Consider the following 21,229-nt stretch of genomic DNA (forward strand, 5'->3'; position numbering starts at 1 on the left):
AAATAAATTCATGAATATTCTTGTTATTGAACTATGGATCATGGAATTACTTGATATTGATAAAACAAAGTGGCGATGACATTCATGTGTTCAAATTTGTTTGTCACAGCAGATAAACAAACCTTGGGCCAGCGGTCCAACACAGTTGCCAGTAGCGCAGCAAAATCCTGGGCGGAGTCTGTTATAAGCCCATGTTCAAGGTTGTTGCCCGGGGCGAGAACACAAAACCATCCACAAGTGGACAGAGATGTGAGTCTCCCACCACCAGAACAAAAACATAAAGAAACTCGTGGCTTGACAAAATCACGACCCATACCTTCTTGTCTGGTTGCTGGGCCTTAAGAACGAACTTGCACTGTTTTGTCAGTCAGGAGCAAAACGGGCCATCTTTGCACCCAGGTCGCTGACCAGTACCGCGCCCTGTGTAAATTGACAAAAAAGAAAAATCTAAATATGTTTTTGTAAGATTTATTTGGAATACAACATAACAACACAGGCAGAACATGAAATCATGAACGTGGAAGTACTCACGACGTTCAAAGTCCTTCCGAGGTGGAAAAGGTGTCCAATCCCGTTTTTGCTCCAGGCGTCGTTTCATGGCCAGAGAGCGACGGAATGCCTTGGTGTTCGGCATCTGAACAATGAAATGAAAGATTGTGTCATTTTCAATGAAGGACAATGATAACACAAGTTTACAGAAAAAAGTGATGTTTTCTCACACACGACATCAAAACACAGAAAGGTTTCTGTACCTTTGCAGCTGGAGACGATGAGCTTAAATCAAAAAAGCAAAAGAAAATGTGTATGTGTACTCTTGGACCCTAACCCTAATTCAATGCAAGTCTATGGGGTGAATTTTCAACTTTGTCCTAGAGACATGGGGACACTTGCTTTTTCATCAGGAGCCCCCAAGAAGTGCCCATGCTAGATTTGGGGCTTCTAGCCAATGAGGAAAAATTTGGAGCAGACACGACAGGGGTACAGCTGAGAAGGCACTTAAGATCCTCAAAGGACTGTTGCCACTAACTAGACCAAACAAATGGTTTCAATGGACTGGTTAATTCTTCTCTCGTGGCCGGCAGCTCCACTGCCTTAGTGCTGGAGATGAACGCTCAGGGGCGCCGCCAGGAATTTTGGGCCCCCTGAATAAAAACAAAAACAAATGGGCCTCCTTTGCGCAGCGCTTGTCAAAAGCTTCACATCACTCAAAAAATACAGTATAGTTCAATAATAGTGCTTGAGTCCATCTTTGACAGTGTCAATGTATTTTTATTGTGAATTCTCCTAAAAAGCAAACTCTTAACATTGATGAATGATTCATGAAAAAAACACTTGATGTTTCTCGGACAAAGTTGAGCTTTGACCTTCATAGACTTGCACTGCATTAGGGTTTAGCGATAAGGCTGGAATTAGAGTGAGGGTTTCGGGGTTCCTCATGGGCTAGAAGCCCCAAATTTGGCATGGGTGTGTCCAGGAGGATCCTGATGAACCTGAAAGTGGCCCCATGTCTCTAGGACAAATTTGACCTTTGATCTCCATAGACTTGCATTGAATTAGGGTTAACGATAAGGCTGAAACTAGGGTTAGCTGAAATTAGGGTTAGGGTTTTGGGGTTCCTCAAGAACTAGAAGCCCCAAATTTGGCGTGTGCGCTTCTTGGGGGCTCCTGATGAAAAAGCAAGTGGCCCCATGTCCCTATGACAAAGTTGACCTTTGACCCTCATAGACTTGTATGGCTGTCCAGTGCAGAAGTCAAAGTGAGAGAGAGAACAAAGAAGGAGGAGGGCCTGTGACGCCGCTGCTGATTGGCTCGTTGGTCGGTTGAATGAGCCAATTCTAGAGCTCCCCTCGGTGTCCACACACTGCAAAATATATCTAAGAAATAAACACTTAAATTGAGAAAGAACAGGCTAGAAACAAGTCAAATTATCTGCCAATGCAGTAAGATATTTAGACTTGGTAAGATTTCTTAAAATAAGACGATATATCTAGGCATTTGAAGAATGGAAAAACTCTTGAAATAAACAGTAAAGCACTCATTCCAAGGACTGTACTCTGTACTGTAAGTCAAATAAACTTGATACTAGCTTCTCAATTCTTTTTTCACGTTTGCTTCTTTCTTAATTTGAATGAAAAGATCTTAAAACCAGACCTACTAACAGTGCAATTCTTCTTAATTTAAGTGTTCACAATATTAGCTTTTTTTTCTCAAAATGAGACAAAGCATCCACCCCCCCTACGCCCCCCCCCCCAAAAAAAAAATAATTAAGCAAACAGAATTAATATTGTCAACAACTATTTATTCACTTAAATTGCTGACAGTGCCTTCACTGCCTTGTAATAAAAACGTCACTAAGGCATTGCATCTTAAAACAACCTCAAGCAATCATTTCTAGAACGCAAGTAACAATTGTTACAATATTCACCGTCATCATTATTGAATATTGATTCAGATTCCCTGACACTCAGTTACACAAAAAAAAACAAAAAAACAGCATGGGGACAGCATATAGTGTTGATATATACTGATAACATGTTTGTTCCAACAGACTCCCACCCACCCTCAAGTTACAACTACCAGGGGAGTGTATCACTACCTATGCCTAGTACACAGCTCTACTCCCCAATAAAATCTTTCCATTCTGCCATGGTCTTTTTTGTATGAGGCTGTGGTGTCTCACTCATGGATAGTGTCCTGTAGCACTTCTGTCTGAATGACAGAGAGAAGGGTTGCCACACACTTTTGGATATGTGAGGTGCAGGGCATAGTAGTAACCCATCAGATGAAGCAGACCGTCACTCAAGTCTTCCTTGGCAAGCGTGGTGGCGGGAGTGGCTCCAAGACAGATGAGACAGCGGGTCCCATCAAACAGCAACACAGAAAGACCTCTTCTGCGAGTACATTGTGGGATCTTCTGTTGGCTAAAGAAAAAGAAGAAGGAAACGCCACATCCATGCATGGAACTATGAAGTGTTGAATGTGAGAAAATGCGAACAAACTTTCACCTGAATGACATGAAGCAGTGCCTCACTGGCATGTCCCAGCTTCTTCGGTGGTGGACTTGGTGAAGGAAAGAGTGTGGGGAGTGCCCTGAGCAGCGCGATGGAATATTCCACTGGAATAGAACAAATCAACTTTGAGTTCAAAGTTAGTCTTCCTAAAAATGAGTCTTATTAGGTTTGTGTTGATCACAAAAAAAATCTTATTTTTTCAGCATGAAGAGTATTACCATTCTGCATCTATTCATTCAGCGCAACATAAACCATCCTATGTCCAAGGAAACAGCTACACAGTCAATTAGAGACACAGCAAAATGACTCACCTACATCCAGCGTTATGCGTGGCTTCATCACTTCATTTTTTTTCCAAACACCATAAAATTACACATTGGTGCAGAAGTCTTCCCATCTCTTTTTTTAGTTCATCAATGAATTTTCTGTTGCCCTTATCCAGAATGCGCCGCAGCTCATTCATCGCCTATAATGCAAGTCAGTGTTAAAATCTGCAAAAATGCTTGCTTTTCATCATAAACCAAAACAAGTTAATCACTTACACGATAAAGATCCTTGACACATGGATATGCATCCAGGATCTTTGTTGGCCTTGTCCTGTTCTTTCAGAACATCACTATCGATGAAGGATCTTCTTGCTTGAAACTGCAGCTCAAGAATTTGGGAGACAGCATCTTGGTTGGGTTTTGGTTTCTTGTACAGCTCCTGCAGGGTCTGATAATGTCTGGCCTGTGCTGTCAGACCATCTTTGGCTGATGAAATGGAGGAGACAAATCAGTAAATCAGTCAAATGGATGAAATTGTTTGGAGCATCAAAATATATCAAATGACAATTCAAATGTAAAAATGCCTGTGATATATCATGATATCCAAAACTATCAAAACATTGCCTAGCTTTCATACATTATCATTATTATTAAAATGGACATGTTTCTACTTATGTGAAGTGTGGCCATTATCAGAACTGTGCCCTGGTGTGTGACACAAAATAATTGTTGATCCACCAATTGAGTCTGCATCATGATCTTCTTCTTGGTCACTTGCTGAGAAGTCAATGCGATGCCTTTTCTTCTTGTGGCCCCTCTCTGGTGAATCTCTTGCGAAGATTCTTGTAAGTGCTCGCCTGTGGTAAATAAAATTTCACTCATTGAAAGAACAAATAAAGATGGAAAGTGAACATGCACAGATAAAAAAGTATCAGCCAAAAATAACCACACGCTTCAAAATCTAAGTGCGCAAAATAATATAATCACTTAGATGTTTCATTGTTTTGTCTTAATCCTTCAGCATGGGATAATACTCCACTAGTCTTTGAGACATTGCAGTGACTTCATGCTTAGAAGGGTACAAGACACCCTCTCCCGTTGCTGACTGGCTCTCAAGATAGAAATCATGCTGGTGACAGTGTTTCTCACCAGCATGCATCTCAGCTCTTTGAACATGACACATTTCCCCTCACTGGCAGAGCGGGCCATCTGGAAGTAGTGCTTACGAAATACGGCAGGGATTGACAGAAAAAAAAAGATAACCTTAATCAACCGATGTAGTTTGTCCTAAAAGAGTTGCCATATGTGACGTTGTTGGCACTGGACAGAGGCGACTGCCAATTACGTCACATACGGCAACTCTATAAACGTACCGCGTACAGTATTGTGGAGGAGCAGGAAGCTGTAGGGTCCTCTTTGGGCTGCTTTTCACCAAAGGAATGGATGTCTGAGGACAGATTGGAGATGTTCCTCCTGATGAAGACACAGTTCCTGGCTTCATTCGGGGCAGCCTTGTCTGGTACGGTGGAATTCTCAGCCGAGAGGAAACCAGATCCAAAACATTATGAACAAGAGAGAAACAATAGACCCAATTAGGAAAAAAGAAAAGAAAAAGTGTTATGCTCGATGTTTTCAGAGCAAAGTAGGTAACCAATCACATCTACACTAATAAGGGCCCAAATCCATTTCCTCCTGAGAAAGTGTTCTGGTCCAGGAAAAAGGTCTCTCAAATCATCACGACGGAGGGTGTGGAGCAAGACTTCATCGATGTTGGCAGCTATAAAGACAGTCCAATCATTAACAAACCTTTTACACTTAACAACTCATACATTTTTTTAACTAATGAATTTAATTCAACTTGACAAGTCAAACCAAGTTTGTTTTGTGCCAATTTCTGTTATCAGAATTAATTGTAAATGCAATTTAGTTTAGACATTTTGTCTCAAATTTGTAAAATACTTCTTTTTGAAATCAGTGTCAGCATACAGTTATTTTAATTACTTAGCGGACAAATCACAGTAATGGAAATTTTTTCATACCTACACATGACATACCATTTAAAATTGATACTGTGACATCATCCTGCTCATCCATTATTGGCCCCGGTTTGGATGTCCATTTAATTTCTCCTCAATCTGGCAGGGAAAAAAAAATCATCATATTAAGGTCACAATTAGGACAAGCTAGCCTTCCGACTCAAGATCCGTTTTTTTACAATGCCCATCTGCCATGGATCCCAAAGTTCCCATGCAATTAAAAGTTGTGACACCTTATCTGAATGATAACCCTAGACAGCTCAACGGATTGCTAGTCATACAGACAACAATCAAAATTGGAGTGAAACTTGTAACCACAATGCCTGCAACATGGTGGTACTTATGGTAATAATCATCAAATACCAGTGTTCTTTGTGACAAAATGACAACATCTGATAGGATTGTGCCATCTTGAACTGCAATCAACTTAAATTTTGATAAAAATAAGCAAATTGCACCTAAACTACATCTTCAATCAATCCAATTTGAGCACCCTCTACCCCATAAACTGAAGATACTGCAATACAAACTTGGTAGTACAGCATTTCGTCATGCCACATATAACTAGGAATGCTAATTGCTTGTTCACATGACTAGAATTGCAGTACATCAATCCAATACAAAATACACACTTGTGACACTTGTCATCAAGCTCATAAATCCATCGAGTCGAGATGAGCACGTGCAAGGAGTCGGACTCCGTGAGTTCACATAAACAGAGCATTGCGTTTGCATAAATTATGCACGGCTATCGAGCAAGAAGCCGAGTCCGATTTGGTGCACACAACCACACTATAATGCCTCTCAATGTCCTAACCCATGCCACGCAACAAACGTGAAGAACTGATTTGAGTTTCTCACGGGACCAGCAGTGAAGTCACAACCGTCGCCCCAAATGAAATGTCGCAGCAGGAGCCTGAGGATTTTCTGAGTCAACATGCTGATCATCAGGTAACGTAATGTTGGCTTCCTTGACGACATTAGACAACTCCCTGTTTATATTTTATTCATATTTTAGTACAAAGCCTCCTTGTTATATGATCTGCTCCTGTTTGACTTGTTCAGTTTTTGTTTTGACATTATGTTTGTTAGTATTTATTTCAAATTAACAAGAAGTACCGGTACAGATAGTAGGAAATTAATAGAACACTTGCGTCAAACAAAGAATAACTAACTGTACATATCATGTCTACAGGAAGGAGCTGGTACATTAAGTGAGAATATTCAAGAATATTAAGAGAAGATATATTCAAGGTTGTCCTGAGGTCAACTGTACCAACCATTGCCAGAGCTTATGGAGCAATTTGATGTTATTGTACAGTAAAAATGGAATATTGGAGCTGTCGCAAAACAAAACAAAAAGCCAACTTTAAGGCTTATTATCTCCAAAATGATACAGTAATCAATCACATTTAGAAATCAAATGTTTCTAAATGTCAAGTCAGTAATGTCAAGTCAGTGCTTGATGTGTCATCAGCAGGCGTCGGCGTCAGTAATGGGGCATCGGCGGGTTTCAGGGCGGAATCGCCAGGCGTTGGGAAGCGTTGGCGGGTGTCGGGGGCTCGTGGCCAGGTGGCGGACGTCACAGCAGGCAGTGGCCAGGTGGGCTCAGTCCCGCAAACGCTGCTTACAGCTTTAATTTTGTATTGCTTTGATAACATTGTTTAAGTTGAGTTTAAATTTACACTATTTTTTTTTTCTTAGCTGCTAATTGTTCAAAAATGCTGATGTTAAAAGTGTGTTTACACAGTAAATGTTATGGCACTTTAATTCATATGGCAGTACATTTAAAATAACTGGCCGTCAAGTTCCAGGAACTGACAAACTGCACTGAGTTGAGTGAGATTCTCCAAAGGAACTCCAGTATAAATATGGACTTTACATTCTAGTCCCCTGTGAAGAAAAACCCAAAAGTGAACGTTTTTGTGCCTCACCCTTTCTAACTGGGACATTTGCAAGGGAACGCAGACTGGTTATGCTGCTCCCTGATAAAAGAAAAATGTTTCTGCTGTTACCTCAGAAATTGCCTGTTATTACTGTGGCTCAGGATTTTGTAGGTAGATTTTTTTTATTTTTCATAAGGAACAGGATAACAGTAATGCCCTGGCATTGGCAATAAGCTTTAATTTTGTATTTGCATTTTTTTTTAACTTTAGATTTACATTAAAAATGTTTCTGTGTAAAGTGCTGATGTTAAGTGTTTGCATGATAAATGTTATGGCGCTTTCGTTTATATGGCAGAACATTTAAATTAAAGTGTATGAAAGACTTCTTTTAAATTCATTATTGGCTTTTGCGTATACAACGTGATTAATCGTGATTGATCAGGTAAATCATGCGATTAATTGCGATTAAAATTTTTAATCGTTGCCCAGCCCCAGTAAAAACATTTTTCTGGTGCCAGCATTTCGTGAGGCAGAAGTTGATTCATACTTCAGTGCCTTGGAGCGAATAGCTTCGCCACTCAACTGGCCAAGAGACATGTGGCCTGTCCTTCTCCAAAAAAAGCACAGGAGTTGGTGTCTGCTCTTTTCTTAGAAGACAGCCTACAATATGATGTTGGAAAGGAAGCAATTTTTCCTGCTTATGAGCTTGTTCCTGAGCCCTACCGGCAAAAATTTAGGAACCATAGAAAATCTAGTGGTCAAACCTTTGTCGAGTTTGCATGGGAGAGAAGCAACCTCTTTGATAAATGGTGTGCAGCTAATGATGTCAAAAATGACTTTGAGTCACTCCGTGAGCTCGTTCTTTTAGAAGATTTTAAAGACTCTTTGCCAGAGAAGGTGGTAATGTTCTTGAATGAACAGAAAGTGTCGTCATTGTCCAAGGCTGCTGTCCTCGCAGATGAGTTTGTGTTGACCCACAAAAATGTCATCTCATCTTCCCCCCCGATCGGACAGGCCTTCTGCTTCTCGTCCCACAAGAGCCGAGTCTAGCCACCTCCCCCTTGAAAAGGCTAGAGGGAAGGGACTTCTGGTTTGGCCATAAAGCGGTAGACTGCGCGACACCAGGGCTCTCGACCGTCCAGGGTAAAAACTCCCCGAAAACTTGAATAACTATTGTCAAATATCATATTAACTACAAAGTGATCAGGGGAACGCTGGAATGGGAAGGAAAACTCGATTCAACCAAAACAGAAACATTGTAACAGACAATATGGCGGAACTACCAGCTTGCTCTGAAACAGAGGGAGATGGTGAAACGAACTCCTCGTGACTAACGACGCGAAAAAGGGCTCGGACATAGAAATTATTAGCAAGGAGATACGGGATTTAAAAACGGAATCAAAAGAGGTCCTTCGCACGTTTGGAGAAACACTGAGGAACGACGTGGAAAAAGACTTGGACGACTTCAAACACGAAATAAATCAACAACTTGCGAAAGTCATCACCGAACAGGAGCTCCAGACCGGCAAGATCAACGAGGCTGAGTCGCGGATCGGTGCCCCGCACTACGACGGAGTGGCAGTGCAAAGGAGGGATCCTGGAGGGGCTACGCATTAGCACGACGCATCAATACACATAGATCATCATCTATCAAAAAAAGACTAGATGTGGCGAGGGGGAGGGTCTGGCGGAGGTGGAGACAATTCAGATGGTGGGTATAAAGGAAAATTGGGGGTGGGGGGGGAGTTGCCTGACAATGCCACCTGGGGAGTTGCACCCCAGGAAATAAACTATAATAAAATTCCTCGGGCTACACAGGTTCGTTACGCTTTGAAATTTAAGAGGACGAGACGGACTTCCTATGAAACAGCTTTATTTGACAACAATTTAAAATAGACCAGGTTTAGCTGCCTGAGTGTCAAGGAAATAAGTACCATACCAAAAAGACTGTTCAACATAAGAAAATAAGGGGCGTAGTATCTGAATCTATGTATATGACATCATGTGATCTTATGTATATGGCCTGATGTGAACTCAGCAGTGAACCTGCTGCACTTCTTCCCTAAGGGCGTCTCAGGGTCCATATATGGTCTTGTTGTTGCCAACGGCCACCAAATTGAAACCAGATCTGTCATTGGGGGTGCAACTATGGAATGTATACATTCTCCCCCACTTCTAGCATTTTCCTCCCTGGTTGCTGGGAGGTATAAAAGGTGATGGGAACAAAGCATCATCGGAGTTGCTCACATCTGGCCCAGAGACATCCCCAGGCTTTCCATGGTGCCTGTCTGACTTTTGACTTCTTTGAAATAAACCAGTTTTTATACAACTAAGTCTGTGTCAATGAAGACTCCTTCAACATCTACATCACTTGAATCCACCAGAAGAATTCACCACAGGGGAACAGGGCCAAAGAAACCAAAGAAAACTCAAAAAAGGGAATAAACAAAGCTAAGGGAATCACTACAAACCAAAATTCACGCTACGCCAATTCCTGTCCTAAAGAAAAGAGAACAAAATTAACATACTAATACCTTGAGACACCCAGGCAAGCGTTAAACAGTTAGAACGAAAGGAAAACTTTTATTTATTCTTCGCACACACACACACACACAAAACAAAACTGCCTGGGTGCAGTCGCTCCGAGTCGCTGCCTCCCCACCGAGCGCCAGAGGAGGAGAGGGGGCGGGGGGCTTCAGCGTTAACAGCCAAGCGGTGAATGCACAACGATCACGCACACACAGCGCCACCTCCCGATGAACCGGCACCCGCCAGGGTTCCTCCTCCAGCTGCGCTTATGGCCCAGCCCGCTCTGGGATTGCTAGCCGAAATGCTAAGAACTGCGAAGGACAGAGTTCTCAGCGTGGACACGCCAGAGGACAGAGTGCTGACTCCAGCCTGCGCTTCTTTTTAAAAGAGCTGCTTTCACTCTGCACTCTGGCGCAGGTGTAATCAGTGCGTTTACATGCAGAGCTTAATCGGACTAAGCAATAATTTGGTTTTCTCGTCCAATCGGAGTTCACACCTTGTCCCCCTATACATGCAGCTGAGAAATTTGAATTACTGACGGGAACGTGTCCTCCTCCCAACAGTAGGGGGTGGAGTGAGCCTTTTCAGCTGGTCAGCTGCTTTCGGTTGACATATTACATCATTATGATATAGAATGATAGTTCATAATGTACGTGTTACTAACTTTGCAGATAAGCTGTACCCTATTTCTTGTGCTCATGGTTACCTTAAAAGATAACCATGAGACAAGAACATTGTTTACTGTTGGAGGGCTACAACAACACAATGTCTTCGATGCTACGCTTTGTGCCGTCGCCACGGACCCGAAACTCTCGTTCTTGTTGGATTCGGGTTCTGCGCAGACTGGTGGGAGAGTTTGTGTACAGGTTTTGCAAAGGAACGGTGTCTTCAGTTATACACACGCTCATTAAAGTGCCGACCGTGGAGGACGCTGGTGCCGCTGCACGCCGTTTCCAGCAGAATAACAGCGAAATTATCGAAATAAAAACAAATCAGAAAAACATCTCTTTGCTGTGCTTTTATTTACAAAGTTAAAATTCTTCTAACTTACAAAAAATGTGAACGAAAAGGTAGAAATATAAATACGAAGGAATACGTATTTGTTCAGGGCTGCGCAAAGCCGGAGCCCTGCATTTGCTGCGCTACCCTTTTTAAAAAGGTCTCCGTTGCGCATTATTTTAATATGTCCATCTCGTTTAGAAGAGAAAGCATCGCCCCGGTCTCATCCTCTCTCCAAATGTCAACATTCTTATTCGCGTTTGCTGGTTGTTTCGCGCCGAAGGCAATAATTCAAATTTCTCTAGTACCATGTAAACGCACTGAGGGACGCAAAGATTGCACTCCAGCGCAGGTGTGATTGATGACGCGAAGGTGGGGGCAAACCCACCTAACACATAGTTAATTAATTAATTAATTAATTAAAGTGCTTTTTGAACCTTTGGCCGCTCCGTAGATTGTGGAAACGGGAAATGAATTGACTCACAGCACACAGGTCACATGCTTGCAGCCGGCTTGTAAGCACAACAAAAAAAAAAGAAAAAGACACTGAGCGTAGATGAGCACTAGGAAGGACTAACATGGATAAGGCTTCAATTGTAAATGGAAAGTTCCACTTCAAAACCCTGCCAGATGGCAGTCTTGACAGGACAAAAGTGATATGCATTTACTGTAAAGCTGTATTTAGTTTCCACCGGAGTACGAGCAGTCTTACGTTTCACTTGTCTGCGAAGCATACAGCTGACGCGGAGAGCCCTCCGCCCCCTTCTGAGGTAAAGCAAACCACGTTGGATGGTGTGGCACGGAGACCACTGGCCGTGTCCAACACACGCCAACTTTCAACAGCGGGGGCTAAATGGGTGTGGCTACGGCTTGCAGGCCAATTAATGTGGTGGAGGACGAGGGTCTGCGCGATATCATATATATTATACTGACTATGGATGAATATGACACTGACTGGATGATTATGGCACTGACTGTGGATTACTATGGATGCTGAACAGCTGTTATAGGCTATACTGCCTAACTGCACTATATCAGTGGAGTCCTGTACTGTATTGCACTGCCCCCTGTTTAATGCACACTTTATTTATTGTTTTGATTTAATTTAATTGATTTTGTGCATCACAGTTTGATGCAATGCATAAGTGTCATCCTTTTGTCTTAATGGCTGCTGAAAAAAGGGGATGAATAGTTCAAGTTCGAGTTGAAAAGTAAAATAGAGAAATTTTGGTAGTACTAGTAATCATTACTATGTAATGTTACAGTTATGCCCATCTGTTATCTTTGTTGGGCTTGAGTTTATGATTATTTTTTTTACCCTGTGCATCTTTTGTTTTGTTAGTAGTACTTGTCATTGCTCCAACACGAATAAACATGCTGCATCCCACTAGATGGCGCATTTGCCTTATTTACAAGCACCACGTCATCGGAGCTGATCGCTGCCACTCTCAGCAGCGTGCGTCTACTAAGGTCTACTAAGATTCCACAATCTATTACACCTCGCGAGCAAAACAGGCTACAGGTAAAATTAAACATCTTCAGTTGAGCAACTCAGGCAAGTTAAACTGATTTAAAAACAAACAAACACTATAATACTAGGAAAAGAATCCTCTATATGTCAATAAATACAACAGATTGAGTATTCATAAAAAAAAAAATGCTTACTTTAAATAAGAAAATCCAACAAACCAACAAGTGCAACACTAAAAAGCAAACCAACAATTAAAATAATGCTTAATTACCTTAGTTTCGTCCCACACTTATCAGCTTAGCTACTAAGAATAACACACATTATTCACCTGGACAGAAGGAGGTTCTGAGGAACGTGTTGGTCCTGGAGCTTCCTGGTCAGGATGTTCGGGAGATCCCTCTGGCTCAATGTCTGGAGTGCCAACATATTTTAGAATTGCTCCTGCAGAGACAAAGCTCATTAGATCATCAAGCAAAACAGATCAGAAGCGCATTTTAATATTTTATTATTACAGTGATGTTGCAGTAATATAGGAAAATTAAAAATGAATTTGTTTTTAAATTAAACATTATGGTTGCAGTGTCCCTTTAAAGCTTTTACCCAATTACAAAACTGTCATTTTTAAGAGTTTTTGGCATTACTTTACACACTGTACTAGTTAAAGTAATAAAACTAAGATAAATGACCCACTGCCACAACAGTCTAAAATAGTCAACACCATGCCAAATAAAGTATTTCCATAAAATATTTCTTTGAATTATAAAACAGTAGCACATCTCTAATTAAGGGCCTACAAAATACAAACTAAGCTTAGTAAATTCATCCTAAGTTAAAGCTAAAATAACATTAAGAGTCAAATATGTGAGAGACAACTTCCACTGAACAATAACAGGGGACTGACTACAACAACAACTACAACATGCCCTCCCTCCCGCCCTCCCTGTTAGAATGTGAATAAACGGGTGTGGAGTCAATCACTCATTCCCATGGCAGGATAGGCCAACATGGCAGGATATGGTCAACTTTCATAAAACAAACAAAAACGCTGATTCATGACGAACAAATATTAGCCAGCCAGCTAACATTTATCCGACGCTAGCTAGCTAGCTGGCTAGCAGGACAAATAAACAAACTTGGGGGGGGGGACAACAGCGTTTCACCTCCACCTCTCCAGCCCACATCACAAACAAATAACTTACCTTTCCCTTTTGCAAGTTTTTCTTGATCAGTTTTCTTTTCCTTCCGTTTTTCCGCACCGCTGGGATAACTCCTTTTTGATGCCATAATGGTGTCTGTTTGTTTTTAATCCTCTCGCTAACGGGAACGAATGGTAGCTGTCAATCATTCACGTCATACCTGTGCGTCGCCGGCCCGCTCCGTCACAACTTGCGTGACAGTGCGGCAAGCCCCCAGAGTCCAAGATGGCGTCCCATTCCTTTCAATGAAGTTGCTCACCCAGCGCATGGCTCCCAAAAACTTTTTGACTTCCGCATTGATGGGATAATAGAGCATGCGCAGTTGTGTCAGTGTGGAGACCGTCACTGACAGTCGTGCGCGCTCACAAACCGTACAAAATTCAACATGGAAATTAATGTATTTTTTTGACGGAACAACTGACGATTGTTGTTTCGAAATTTTATAAATAATAATGATGATGATGATGATTATTATTATTATTATTATTATTATTATTATTATTATTATTATTATTATTATTATTATTATTATTATTATCATATTAATAAAATAGTATTATTATAATAATATACTATTATTTGTGTATTAAACAAGTGAGCAATGTGCCACTGAATAATAAATGATAATTCTTTGAAGCAACTCTCTTTGGAAAGCAGACAAAGTAATGAAATGATTGGTCTATTTATTTCATCAGAACTAAAAAAATAAAAAATAAAAACTCAACGATCTTGAAAGTTCCTCCCTTTCTCTTGCACCTGTCGATGTGTGTAGCTAACACAAATTTGCAAATATTTTGTCGTCCTCATGGAATTAAACAGCACACCATGTTAATTTATCAGCGAGTGCTCTCTCTTTTCATGCAATTCATCACGCTTAACATGTAATGCTGAATCATGAAAGCTATGGAGCAAAAAATAATAATTACATAAACCACGAGTGAAATAAAATGTGTCATTCATTCAATAAAGATTTCATTCATTCATCTTCTATACCCGCTTATTCCTATTCAGGGTCACGGGGGTCTGCTGGAGCCTATCCCAGCTGTCTTAGGGCGAAGGCAGGGTGACACCCTGGACAAGTCGCCAGTTCATCGCAGGGCCACATAGAGACAAACAACCATTCACACTCACATGCACACCTACAGACAATTTAGAACGTTCAATTGACCTCACGTGCATGTTTTTGGAGTGTGGGAGGAAGCCGGAGAACCCGGAGAGAATCCACGCAGACACAGGGAGAACATGCAAACTCCACACAGAAAGGTCCCAGGTCCAGGCCCCGGAATCGAACCCACGACCTTCTTGCTGTGAGGTGGCAGCGCTAACCACTGCACCACCGACTATTTTATTGCTTAGTTGAAAATGCCATTTTATTTCATTTAACAAAGCATATCATTATTTCATCATGCATTTAATTGTTTTGTGGTCCTGTGTTTTAGTGCTTCATAATTGTATTCTGTTGTCAAATTTGCCCATCAAAGTCAGATTAGTAATCCTGTACATCACTTTAAGGAAAACCAATTCTAGGTAATGGATTGCAGATCTTGTAGTGACCTGTTACAATGGAAAGAAATGTATACATAATAAGTACGTCTGTGTGCCCGATATTTTAGCTAACACTAAACTTTCTGCACAACTGTCTGCATTGTGCTTTTTCTTCGGCCACAGAGAACAGAAACGTCTGTAGTTCTTTGTTCACCCATGGTACAGTTTCATAAGCTTTTCAGTTTTTAATACGTGTTAATGTAAAAATCCACACGCGAGGCATTTAAAAATGGCGGTTTTGGTCGTTCGTGAAAGACTGCCTTTGGCCAATCAGTGTCCTGAACATTGCTACGTCACCCTTATGGTCTCAGCTCTGCTCGCTTCGAAGCCCAACGAGGCAGGTACCAAAATCCAAACCCCTGGGAACGTGACAATTGTTTTTTTCAATTTAAGTTTTTGTTATTTTGTTCGTTTTCGTTAACTATTATAACCGTGATCAGGACCTCCAGTCAGAAGATCCACTGGAGGACATTTAGAGCAAACAGTCAGACAACAGCAGCTTCACCACATCAGCTGAAAAATGGAGTTTGGATGCTTTCAGCTTCAAGTCGTGGACAGAAAATGATGCTCACACTGTCACACTGATGTTTTCTTCTCCAACCTTCTCTCAGCTCCAGAGGTTGGTGGTCTGCAGGAGCTTCTACAGCAGCAGAAGATCAGTCTGGAGAGGAGATGTGAACGTGTGACTGAAGGTGAAGAAGCAGGAAGTCAAACTCTCCTCAACAGCATCTACACTGAGCTCTACATCACTGAGGGACTGAGTGAGGAGGTCAACAGAGAGCATGAGGTCAAACAGCTGGAGACCAAGAAGACCAAGAAGACCAAGGAGATCCTCCACGACCGTCCAATCAGGTGCAGCCAGATCTTTGAAGCCTCACCTGAGCAGCAGGGACTCGGGGAGTCACAGTGGTGCTGACCAGGTCTCTGGGCTGGACTGGGAAGCCTTGGGGTCCCACTGGAGGAGCTGGAGGAGGTGACTGGGTCCAGGGAAGTCTGGGGGTCTCTGCTGAGGCTGCTGCCCCCGAGACCTGACTCCGGATACGGCAGTAGAAGATGGATGGATGGATGGATGAATGCCAGGTGATAGAACATTTCATAAAAACAGACTCTGCATTATAACTTCTATTACACTCTAAAAAAACTCACTCCAATATAACTGCACTCGTTCTTCTCTCACATTACATTGGATCACAATGACCAAACAACACAACAAAGACAATGATCCAACTGTACTGCCACGTCCAGACTCAGTGTAGGTCTGTAGGCCTCTTGGACCTTCATGTGAACCACTGCGTGTTGACTGGAGGTGAAACATGACTGACTGCTGTCCTCCTACCTGGACAATGCAATCTCACTTTCATTCTGCTGCAGATGGCCATTTTCATTTTACACCGTCCAAATTTACAGCTCAGGGCGCTGGGACGAATTCCAAATTGTGTGCAGATACAGGCCTACACTTCAAATAATTATGAGAAAAATCCAACGTAAAGAGAGCACTTCCATTAGGAAATAGTCAACATGAAATTTTGTCTTCTACTGACACCAGCTGGTCAAATTGAATAGTTGCAAATATTGTGAAGAAGTTGTCATCTAATTCTAATCCTAAACAATATGGCCATTCCAAGTCAAGTATTAAGACAATTAATCAGGTTTGTACTGCTTGATTGAACACATTCATCCCGTTCCAGTGCACTAAAACCCACTTCCCTTCAGGACCGTGTCAGCGAAGCCAAAACTTCCTTGAGTGACGCTGTTTCCCAGCATGCAATGCGAGCTAGCGATTTCACAATACTATTTCATCACAAACATGGATGTAAAAAATAAAAAGGGACGAAAAATGAAACTTCAGGAACACCAACCATTGCAATATAAGCAGAACTGGGCCGAAGTTTTATATTATGTACACTATAATACAGCCTTCTGGTGGACAAGCCATACTATTTAAGCCGTGTCCTCCTATGGCACTTCCGTGGGTGGAAGCTCATCGTAGAGGTCACGTGCTGGTTGCGCGTCACTCCACCGATCACCTCGGGGCCCTTGCAGGGGATCTGCAGGGTATCTGATTCAGTTGAGTATATGGAAAATATGGGACGATGGTCAGTTGTAACAAGAGAAGCTTGCTGGCAAAAATAATGTACTACAAGTGAATGTCACACTTTATTTTTGTTTTGTATGAGCGTTTAAAAAAAACAACATCATGATAATCGAATACAGACACACACCCGAATCCAACAAGAACGAGAGTTTGGGGTCCGTAGCGACGGCACAAAGCGTAGCATCGAAGTGTTGTTGTAGCCCTCCAACAGCAAACAACGTTCTTGTCTGCCTTTTAAAATAACCAGGAGCACAAGAAATAGGGTACACCTTATCTGCAAAGCAAGTAACACGTACATTATGAACTATCGTTCCATATCATAATAGATTTAATATGTCAACCGAAAGCAGCTGACCGGCTGAAAAGACTCACTCCACCCCCTAGTGTTGTGAGGAGGACACGTTCCCGTCAATAATTTGAATTTCTCAGCTGCATGGATACGGGGACCAAGCTGAGAACTCCGATTGGACGAGAAAACAGAATTATTGCTTAGTCCGATTAAGCTCTGCATGTAAACACACTGATTGATTAACATCGGCGCTTCCACACACGCACATATATATGTATATACATATATATATATATATATATATATATATATATATATATATATATATATATATATATATATATATACATATTTATATATATATATATATATATATACATATATAAATAAACCTCTTTCAATGAACTCCAAAACATACATGGTCAAAATCCATATTATTATGTTGTTGTTGTTTTTAAATGCTCATACAAAACAAAAATAAAGTGTGACATTCACTTGTAGTACATTATTTTCGCCAGTAAGCTTCTCTTGTTAAGACTGACCACATTGACCCATGTTTTCCATATATTCACCTGAATCAGATAACCTGCAAGGTCAACGACCTTGTCTCAGACCCGAGGTGATCGCTGGAGTGACGCACAACCAGCACGTGACCTCTAGGGCTTAAATAGTATGGCTTGTCCACCAGAAGGCTGTATTATGGTGTACATAATATAAAACTTCGGCCCAGTTCTGCTTGTATTGCAATGGTTGCTGTTCCTGAAGTTTCATTTTTCCCCTTTTCCCTTTTTATTTTTTACATCCATGTTTGTGATGAAATAGTATTGTGAATCGCTAGCTCGCATTGCATGCTGGGAAACAACGTCACTCAAGGAAGTTTTGGCTTCGCTGACACGGTCCTGAAGGGAAGTGGGTTTTAGTGCACTGGAACGGGATGAATGTGTTCAATCAAGCAGTACAAACCTGATTAATTGTCTTAATACTTGACTTGGAATGGCCATATTGTTTAGGATTAGAATTAGATGACAACTTGTTCACAATATTTGCAACTATTCAATTTGACCAGCAGGTGTCAGTAGAAGACGAAATTTCATGTTGACTATTTCCTAATGGAAGTGCTCTCTTTACGTTGGATTTTTCTCATAATTATTTGAAGTGTAGGCCTGTAGTTGATGAGGAATCACGGTGTGCTAACGCTACTCAAACAGCTTAGATGAAAAAAGGGAGTGTGATTTAGGTTTGTGGTACATTATGACAATCTTGGACTTGCAAGACTGAGGCGATGGTTCAATTCCCATCAATGTGTATTATATATGTGTTATTTAGCTCATCTATTCTACATTTTAAATAGATCACATTTGACATCTGACCCACTGAACACTTACTATTGAACATATTTTTAAACTATGGGCTATTTAGTCTTGTTTTAGGATATAATATAATTCATTGCACAAACTGTCAGGCTAAGTATAAGAGCTATAGTCTACTACAATCAGTCGTGCCAAAAAAGAGACATTGTCTTTATTTTTCATTTTTATTTTATTGTGTCAGCATTGAACCATACAAGGACATACAATGAGGATTCTCATTATAATATTGATGAAGTGTTGTTGTTTCATGTTTTGTTGGCTGTTTCAAGGGTTTATTTAGTTTGTTGTGACACAATCTAAGGTTCAATTTGTAAAGAAATAAAAGTTTTTGTGAAAAAAGATAGTGGTCAAAGTGATTGATATTTGTGTTTGTGTTTTTTGTAGTCTTGTCTGGATTTGTCCTGTTCGTTTCTGGTCTGTGTTTGTGTTCCCACTCTTGGCCTTCACCTTGTCGTGGTGAGTGGGCTTTTAACTAAGACAGGCCAATTATATATATTGTGTGAAGCCAGCAAAACAGTCATTATTATGAGAATTACAACTGAAGCACACTAAATAATACACCATAAGTCACATTTTGCTTTTCTGTTATTAATCTAATGTGTGTTATGTCAAGCCTCCACAGTGGCGTGCTGCAGTCAGGATGAGACAAACAAGGTGAATGGATGGACGGATTGATGAGCCCAGCGAGCCTCCACCATCCACAGACAAGCCAGTCCCATCTTCTACCCAGAAGGATGTCTCTTCCATCTATCTTTGCCTGCCAGGGAAATGCAACCAAACATAGTAATTACAGATGGTGTTGTCTCTGTTAAAGTGACACATGGAAAAAAAATATATATATATATGTTTTGTGATTCATGTTCATGACAATAACAATCGAACAGATTTTCTTCATTCTTCCAATGAGTTTCGCAAACAAACATGGAATTTTCCCTGGATCATACAAATACGTTTGTAGATTATATAAAGACAATTATAAAACACATTTGTTGTGGTTTTATATTAAAGCAGATAGTCAAACGTAAATGTAGCATGGTAATGTTGCGAAGACACATTTATTTTTGTTTTTCTTTGTTTCTTTAGAAGCTTTTATTTTGGTTTTCTGAAGAAGCACAACAGACAACACACATGTTAACGTCCGCTACTACGGTTCGCTCCGCATAGGTCTCACGAGCCACTTGAGAGACTTCCTCTCGAGCGTTGTCTACTTTTTACATTTCAAAACACAGATCCATACCCGACTTCGACTTGAACTTATTAATCATGTCGTTTCCCACATTTCCCACATCACTCAGAGACTATACATTCAAAACGTAAATTTAACTCACATACCCTCGATCTCAGACTTCAATTACGAAACAGCCACACATACATTTGCTCTTATTTTCAACCATTTCCCCTTCTCACCTGTGGAAGCACAACAGATAACACACACGTTAACGTCCGCTACGACGGTTCGCTCCACATAGGTCTCATGAGCCACTTGAGACCTCTCTAGCGTTATTCCCCGGGGCGAACACGACCTCCACTGGTAGAAGTGGGTAACTGCACCCTGCTCACTGATCACTCTCACACACGCCACAAACCACAACAAAAGCAGGAACAGTGCTTTGCCACAATTATGCTACATAAACACGTCCTGGTCCCCTCTGGATCCTCTTTTCCGGTCCTCGCGATCACTCTCTTGGCTGCGGTGGGCATGGTTCTTCCTTTGTCAGGGCATTCTCTGGCCCAGTGACCCATTCGGCCGCAGATGTGGCACACCCCCTTTTCGCCTCTGTCTCCGCTAGTCGCCCTTCGTCGGTTGTCGTTGTTCCTGTAGGGCCGTCTCGCCGTGTCACTGAGGTGCTTCATCATGGTGAGGGAGGCACGCTTTATCTTCTTGTCCTCTGCATCGCTGGCCTCCTGCAGAAGCCTCTCAGCGTGCACTGCATGACGTCGGACCTCTGTCAGCCGGGCATCTTCAATCCCCACGCAGCAGCTTGTGTTAACTGCTTTGGCGATCTGGGGGAGCAGCCCTTGTCTGAAAGCAGTGATGAGGCTGGCCGTTTGGTTGACGGCAGTCCTGATGAACGTGGCGACGCTGCGGCGTCGGTGCTGGAGTGCGCAGAGTTGTACGGTGGTAGCGTTGGATGAGGGCAGGCGGGAGGAGGGAAGACAGGCATGTCCAGGAGAGGGTCCCTCGGGCCTGTAAGAGAAGGATACAGACGATTTGGTGCATTTGAATGCTCGTGTGTGAGCGGCTCCTTTTCTCCCTCCTCTGGGGAGTGTGTGTGAGTGTGTGCACCCTCTGCCGTTATCTCTGTCACCCCTGTGCTCCAGCGCCCAGCGCTGTTCACACGTTTGTTTTTGTTTTCTTTACTTGTTTCCTGTCCCTGACCTCTGCTTCAGGTTTCCAGAATGAAAAACACCTTTCATGATCTTTGATGATTTGAATCTCCCACCTGTTTGGGTTTTTCTTTTTTGTAACCTTTCCCTCTGCTATCTTCAATTTATCCCGGAGGTTTCTCAATTCCTCCAAACTCAGTGATCCCCC

This window comes from Nelusetta ayraudi, unplaced genomic scaffold (assembly GCF_046127955.1).
Source record: "Nelusetta ayraudi isolate G7.1 ecotype Tasmania unplaced genomic scaffold, CSIRO-AGI_Nayr_v1 ptg000085l, whole genome shotgun sequence".
Lineage (NCBI taxonomy): Eukaryota > Metazoa > Chordata > Actinopteri > Tetraodontiformes > Monacanthidae > Nelusetta > Nelusetta ayraudi.